Source organism: Leptonychotes weddellii, unplaced genomic scaffold, assembly GCF_054177405.1.
Source record: "Leptonychotes weddellii isolate Sample4059 unplaced genomic scaffold, ASM5417740v2 HiC_scaffold_9511, whole genome shotgun sequence".
NCBI lineage: Eukaryota > Metazoa > Chordata > Mammalia > Carnivora > Phocidae > Leptonychotes > Leptonychotes weddellii.
Genome location: NW_028067061.1, coordinates 1 through 8,041, shown reverse-complemented (window position 1 = coordinate 8,041; position 8,041 = coordinate 1). Strand labels below are relative to the sequence as shown.

General features: G+C 42.1%; 1 long non-coding RNA gene and 1 pseudogene across 1 annotated transcript; one reads left to right on the top strand and one right to left on the bottom strand.

The window, feature by feature from the left end:
- The first annotated feature begins 9 nt into the window (after positions 1-9).
- On the top strand, positions 10-4,984 carry LOC145720039 (uncharacterized). The gene is made up of 3 exons (XR_014142765.1): positions 10-1,116; positions 1,882-1,927; positions 3,792-4,984. It is a non-coding gene; the product is annotated as an uncharacterized LOC145720039 (long non-coding RNA).
- Positions 4,985-5,632: 648 nt separating this feature from the next.
- Positions 5,633-6,219, bottom strand: LOC102732068 (rRNA-processing protein FCF1 homolog pseudogene; annotated as a pseudogene).
- Positions 6,220-8,041: the final 1,822 nt, after the last annotated feature.

Below are 8,041 nucleotides of genomic sequence, written 5' to 3'. Positions count from 1 at the left end.
GACGATGGACTCTGAAAAACAAACTGAGGGTTCTAGAGGGGAGGGGGGTGGGAGGATGGGTTAGCCTGGTGGTGGGTATTGAGGAGGGCACATTCTGCATGGAGCACTGGGTGTTATGCACAAACAATGAATCATGGAACACTACATCTAAAACTAATGATGTAATGTATGGGGATTAACATAAGAATAAAAAAAATATGTTGAATAAAAGTGATGAGAGTGAAAAAAAAAATGGAGGTAAGTCATAAGATTTCAGCTGGAAAAGACTATCAGTTAGCCTTTGCTGCAAAATAAACTACCTCAAACAACAATCAAACAACAATGACATCTAACAGCAATCATGTATTGGCTTACAGTTCTGTGGGTTAGCAATTTGGGCTGGGTTAAGTTGGTGGTAACTCTAGGTTTCATCTGGGCTGACCGTTTAATCTAGGTTGGACCTCACTCATTTGTCTGGTGGTTAGCAAGCTCTCTGCAGAGGTGCATGTCTCAGTCTTCTGGGTGGCCTTTCTAGCAGGCTAGTTTCTAGCAGGCTGTGAGCTCTGTCTTTGCAGTGGTCCCACTGATCTAGAACAGTAGGTGTTGGCAAGTACTTTTCAAGCCTCTACTTATATCATGTTTGCTAATATGCAAAGCAAGTCACATAGCCAAGTCCGGATTCAAGGAGTGAGAACATAGACTTCTTTTTTTTTTTTTTTTTAAGGTTTTATTTATTTATTTGACAGAGAGACACACAGCGAGAACAGGAACACAAGCAGGGGGAGTGGGAGAGGGAGAAGCAGCCTTCCTGCTAAGCAGGGAGCCCGATAGGGGGCTCGATCCCAGGACTCTGGGATCATGACCTGAGCTGAAGGCAGATGCTTAATGACTGAGCCACCCAGGCGCCCCGGAGACATAGACTTCTTGATGGGAGGAGTAGCAAGGAGGCCCCACACAGCGATGGGAGGTATTTGTGACAATTTTGCAATCTTTTTCAAGGTTTTCTGTTTGAAGCCTTGATGTCATGTGGGAGGAGGATCCCTCTGATTTCTTTCCTAATTGAAATGGTACATTGTTCCTGACTTTGACAAATGCTGGGGAGGATTTCCTCTCTGTCCTGGCAAGCCTGGTGTTGGGGTAAGCAAGGGGGTAAGCAGGGCCTAGCAGCTGTGTGCAGATTTCAGATTATCCTGTGCACAGACAGGAGGGAAAAAGTCTCCTCCTTTGTTGAGGAGTCTCCCATCCCATGGGGGGAAGTGGAAGGACAAGGCAACCCCTAAGGAAATCTAGGGGAGAGAAACAGCGGCACCGCTGTAACGTGTTTGGAGATTAGCTTTGTAGAGCAGACCATATGGGGTATTTTCAGGTAGGAAGGCAGGCTTTGAGAAAGGGGCATGCAGTCAGAGCTTGGCCAAGTTCAGTCCCATCTAAGTTGGGACTGACAGCCAGGAGTCCGGTTCAAAATTCCAGAGAATGTGTGCATGAGGATCACTCCAGCAAAATATATATTCTTTAATACTAATGGGGGCTGTCAGTGAAACCTTATATGAGCACTGTAACATAGTGATTACAAATGTGGCCCTGAGCAAGTTCCTTAACCTAAGCCTAAGTAAAATGGAAACAATAGTTGTTGGGAATATCATGTGAAATAATCCATGTAAAGCATGGAGTGAGTTCTAAGTACATAACATGATGATGATGGTGATGGTGAGGATGATGATAATCGGGGCTGGACCCCTCTTGTTGTCTGTCTCTTTAATAGCAAGCGCAGAAGGGCAACCGTGAAGCAGAAAGATAATCTTATTTAGAATGTTAATTTTGAGTGCTTATTTAGAATGCCAAAGTCAAGGAAGGCATCAAGCCTTGAGTTTCTAATTGCCTATGGAATGCTTTATTTTATAGAGGTCCTGCTGGAAGCTCTGTTCCTTACCGTGGATCCTTATATGAGGTATGATTTTCCTCCTAAAAATTCATGTGTTATGCTTTGGATCCTGTTTTGAAATAGTCCATCTTTTAAAATATCCAACTGATTGTCTCTTCCCCCAGTTGTCCCAGTATAATATCAGCATTAAGATTCATGGTTGCTCATCTTTGCCAGCAAAGGTTTGAGAAGTTTGATGAGGGATTACCTTGGCTCCGTTATTTGACCACCATTTCCTCTCTTAATGTGCACAATTTGCCTCTCATTGCTCCCCAAAAATAAAAGACTAAAGAAGCCCAAATCCAATTTGTCCATTTCACTACTGACAACTAATTTGGGTAGAGGAAGATGGTAAGACTAAAATAAGCTTTTCTTGCCTTCCATTTACCTGTATTCTTTTAATTTAATCAAATATTTGTACTCAGTAAACAATCCAGGGAAGGGAGGGAATGAAAGCCTTTATGGGGCACTAACTTCTCAGTAATTTTTGCCTATTGATAAATAATGTAGTCATCATTCTTTAAAATAATTGTTTTCAGAACTGATCAATAGAGATTCAAATCTAAGGTAAAAAAATGTTTCCAGATGTTAACTAGCATCCCTTTTTGTGTGGCTGGTATGATTCTGTGACAATAATTCTAATTTGTAAATTTTTCTTTTCCCCCTACAATACCAACCAATTCTCTAATACCAGCTGGTTGTCCTACAATTCAGTTCTGACACTATCTAACTGTAGATCCCACAAGTGAAGGTGCCAGTCTTACAAGACTGCCCCTCCCCACACTTCTGATGCCAATCCCAAGTCCACATTGTTACCTCTACTTCTGACCAACAGGCTATAGATCCGAGGCTCCAAAGACCCCCTCCTTGGGTTCAATTAATTTGCTAGAGCAGCACATAGAACTCAGGAAACCAGTTTACTCACTAGCTTACTGGCTTATTATAAAAGGGTATGATTTGGAAACAGTCACATGGAAGAGATGCGTAGGGCAAAGTATGTGGGAAGGGGCAAGGAGTGTCCATGCCCTCCCCAAGGACACCACTCTCCCCACCTCTCCTCATGTTCACCAACCCAGAACCTGTCCTTTTAGGGTTTTATGGAGGCTCATTACATAGGCATGATCGATTAAATCATTGACTGTTGGCAATTGATTCAACCTCTAGCCCCTCCCCACTTCCTGGAGGTCTGGGGAGGGGGCAGTGAAAGTTAGAGCCCTCTAATCATGTGGCTGGTTCTGGCAACCAGCCCCCAACCTTAGGTGCTTTCCAAAAATCACCTCATTAATATAACAAAAGATGCCTTTATCACTCTCATCACTTCGGAAATCCCAGGAGTTTAGGAGCTCTATGCCAGAAACGGGATGTAGACAGAATACATTAGTTCTTACTCTAAATCACAATATCACAGCTAGTGATTTGAGAAACAAGTACCCAGTGGTGTCTGGGTTATGTTTTAAAAGTTACTGGTAGAAACTCATCCACAATGGAGCATGATGGTAAGATTCTCATATTCATTTCACAGAAAAATGCTATCAGAATGCTTCCCTGGGGTCACAGCAGAACTACCTCTAACATCTCTCCTCTTGCATTTCACCCAATTATTTTGCCTTTATGTATCAGCACACACTTTTCCCATTGATTTTCCATGTGGCCTGAAACTCAAGATGGTTTTCCCCAGATGCTCTTTTTTTTCTTTTTAAAAGAGAGAGAATCCTTGCACGCAAGCAAGAGAAAGGGGTGGGGATGGGGGCAGAAGGAGAGGGAGAGAGAGAATCCAAAGGCAGGGTTTGATGACCCAGTCAAAATCAAGAGTCAGATGCACAACCAACTGGGCCACCCAGGGGCCCCTCCCCAGATGTCCTTATTTATTAAGAATGGATTTTTTTTTCAGAGTGGCGGCCAAAAGATTGAAGGAGGGTGATATGATGATGGGACAGCAAGTGGCCAGGTATTTCTGTGTGTCTCAGTGCTTGAAAAATATGTCTCTCCTTTACCTCCTTCTGGGTCCACCTCTGTCTATCACCCCTACAGTTTCTTCAGTCCGTGTGATTCACTCACTGATCTTAGAAGCAACTTGGGAAATCTTGCCCCTTTCTTGACTAATTGGAAAGGAGGGAAGCCTGTGAAATTGACATCGTTGCAACTCTTAAACTTAAAAAATTGTAATTGTCCAGTTTATGACTATGGCAAAAATTCAAATAAATCAAAAATTTGTATCTTGGAAACGGAAAGTTCCCTTATCTTAATCTGAACCTTAGAGGTGACTGTTGTTAATGTATTATTCTTTCAAAAATTGCTTAGTACACAAATAAATATTTATAATTTTTCTTAAATAATGGGATTATATGCCCTTCAACAAATTGCTTTTTCTCACTTAATATGTTATGGATATCTTTTGTTGATAAAATGTAAATATACTACCTACCTTTTAGTGGCTGCAGATTTTTTTAAATCAGTCCTTTTTTTTCTCCCAAAGATTTTATTTACTTATTTGAGAGAGACAGAGAGAGCACAAGTGGAGGGGGGAGGTACAGAGGGAGAAGCAGACTCCCCACTGAATCAGGGAGCCTGACACAGGGCTCGATCCCAGGACTCCAGAATCACAACCTGAGCTGAAGTCAGACGCTCAACCAACTGAGTCACCCAGGCACCCCTTAATGGCTGCCAATTTATCCCATTGTTACCTGCCATGTAACTAATCTACTCCTGGTAGCAACTGTTTCCAGTTTTTTCTATCACAAATAGTTCTGCAAGGAACATGTATGCCTCTTTTTGTGCATGTCTGTGTATTTGCCTACTTAGATGAATATTGCTTCACATTAAATTCCCAAAAGTATAAATTCTAGGTCAAAGGAGATGCATATTTTATTAACTTATATATTTATTTATAAAGATTTATTTATTTATTTTAGAAAGAGAGAGAGCACAGGGTTGGGAAGGGGCAGAGGGAGAGGGATAGATTCTTAAGCAGACTCTACGCTGAGCACAGAGCCCAACACGGGGTTCGATCTCAGCACCGTGAGGTCACGACTTGAGCCTAAACTGAGTCAGATGCTTTTTTTTTTTTTAAAGATTTTTAAAATTTTTATTTATTTGACAGAGAGAGAGACAGCGAGAGAGGAAACAGAAGCAGGGGGAGTGGGAGAGGGAGAAGCAGGCCTCCTGCTGAGCAGGGAGCCCGATGTGGGGCTCGATCCCAGGACGCCGGGATCAAGACCTGAGCCGAAAGCAGACGCTTAATGACTGAGCCACCCAGGCGCCCCTCGAGTCGGATGCTTAACCAACTGTGCCACCCAGGTGCCCGAGAGATGCACATTTTTTTTAAATGAGCAGTCATCTGATTTATAAAAAGATGCAACAATATTTAAAATGATACAAAATATCAATTTCAAAACAACTTCAAAAAGTGAGTGTATTTAACCATACTCAGCTCGTAACAGAGCAAATGGGTAAGAAGAATAATTCACGCTTATAGCATATTGCTAATATGAACTGGCAACAGAAAAAGTTGGTAAAGGAAGGCAGAGGAACTCTTATCTTTTAAGAATTAGGGGCGCCTGGGTGGCTTGGTCGTTAGATGTCTGCCTTCAGCTCAGGTTGTGGTCCCAGGGTCCTGGGATCGAGCCCTGTATCCTGCTCAGCGGGAAGCCTGCTTCTCCCTCTCCCACTTTCCCTGCTTGTGTTCCCTCTCTCGCTGTCTCTCTCTGTCAAATAAAAAAAAGAAAAAAAGAATTAGAACCGAGGGGCTCCATTATCATCTGGCATCCACTCAATGTTGTACCTATGGTTAGAAATGTACATAATGGGAACTCTAGGGATCTTCCGGATTCGTCCTTTAAGGTCCTGGTCAACTTGGCCACAGTGTAACACTTGTGCTGAGTTACTCTCTGTACTAAGCAGTCATCTGCATAGGCTCCTTTGTGTGTGCATGGTAATGGTTCAGATCTTGGCTCCTTGGCAATCCTTAGAGCCACTCAATACTTTTGCCGCAGTTTCTCAGTTTGAGCCATTACACAGTCAGTTCTACAAGAGATACACTTGGCATACAGACAGTCCATCATTGACTGTACTAAGTCAAGTTTGGCTTGAATGGAAAAATTGATAAAGTTGGTATCAACCAGGATGTGGTAAGGTGGGCCCAGCTCTGTGTTATATTGGAAGAATAAGCAGGGAGGATGTTGGGGGACTTTTCTTTCCTTGAGTGCACTGGGATCTTCCTTTTCTTTCTTTTTAGGTTTTAATCTATCCTCTTTAAGCCTCTGATCTCGAAGACTAAGCATTCGCTTCATGGTAGCATACTTTCTTGCTTTCTTTTGCTTCCCTATGTTCATGCTGTACTCTTGTTTCTTCCGGAATCACCAACCCAATAGATGCACATTTTTTTTTTTAAAGATTTTATTTATTTATTTGAGAGAGAGAAAGAGACAGAGAGCACGAGAGGGAAGAGGGTCAGAGGGAGAAGCAGACCCCCCGCTGAGCAGGGAGCCCGATGCGGGACTCGATCCCGGGACTCCAGGATCATGACCTGAGCCGAAGGCAGTCGCTTAACCAACTGAGCCACCCAGGCGCCCTTTTTTTTTTTTTTTAAAGATTTTATTTATTTATTTGAGAGAGAGAATGAAAGACAGAGAGCACGAGAGGGAAGAGGGTCAGATGCACATTTTTAATTTGAAGTTTTGATGTCAAATTTCTCTTCAAAAAGATGGTATGAATATCCACTCCCACCAATAGCATATTAAAGAACTTGTTTCCTCATACCTATATGCCCATTGCTTATCATCTTGGCAATCTGAGATGAATTCACATTGATATTTCCATTTAACTTCCATTTCTTTCATTATTAGTGATGTTGACATTTTTTTTGTAAATTAATCATCAGTTTTCTTCTGTGAACTATGTTTATGTCTTTTCCTTTGTTCCTTTAGGTCTTTTTATCTTTTATAGTGATTTGTAAGATCTTATATGTTAGGAATATTAGTGTTGCAAATATTTGGATCTTTGTTTATCTTTATCTTTCTCCCATGTCCAATCATAGTTTAAAATTTTTATGTGGAGGCACCTGGGTGGCCCAGTTGGTGGAGCGTCTGACTCTTGGTTTTGGCTCAGGTTGTGATCTGAGGATCATGGGATTGAGCCCCGCATCTGGCTCTGCCCTCAGCGTGGAGTCTGCTTGAGAGAATATTAAGCAGGCTCTGCACCCAGCACAGAGCCCGGTGCAGGGCTTGATCTTACAACACTAAGATCATGACCTGAGCTGAAATCAAGAGTCAGATGCTTCACAAACTGAACCACCCAGGCACCCCTAAATTCATTTCAGTTTTAAAGGATTCTTACTAACATGGGAAAAAGTGTAAGTCATATATACTAGTATAATGTTGAGAGAGAAAAACTGGGTTACAAAACAAAGTGATTTCAATTATGTAAATACATATACATTTTTAAAAATGCATTTGTTTTTTTAATTCCAGTAGAATTAACATACAGTGTTACTAGTTTCAGGTATACAATATAGTGATTCAAAAATTTTATACATTATTCAGTGCTCATTACAATAAGTGTACTCTTGGGGTGCCTGGGTGGCTCAGTTGGTTAAGTGTTTGCCTTCAGCTCAGGTCATGATCCCAGGGTCCTAGGATCAAGCCCCACATCTGGCTCCCTGCTCAGTGGGGATCCTGCTTCTCCCTCTCCCTCTGCCTGCCAATCCCCCCACTTATGCTCTCTCTCTCTGTCAAATAAATAAATAAAATCTAAAAAAGACAAAAAAACAAAAACCAGTAAGTGTACTCTTAATCCCCATCACCTATTTCACCCATCCCCCTAGGGCCCACCTTCCCTCTGGCAACCACCAGTTTGTTCACTTCATTTAAGGGTCTGTTTTTTTGTTTGTCTCTTTTTTTCTTTGTTTGTTTTGTTTCTTAAATTCCACATATGAGGGCGTCTGGGTGGCTCAGTCAGTTAAGTGTCTGCCTTCGGCTCAGGTCATGATCTCAGGGTCCTGGGATCAAACCCCACATTGGGCTCCCTGCTCAGCAGGGAGCTTGCTTCTCCTTCTCCCTCTGCCCCTGCTCCTGCTCTCCCTCGCACACATGCTCTCTCTCTAATAAATAAATTAAAATCTTTTTTTTTTTTTTAAAGGGGAGC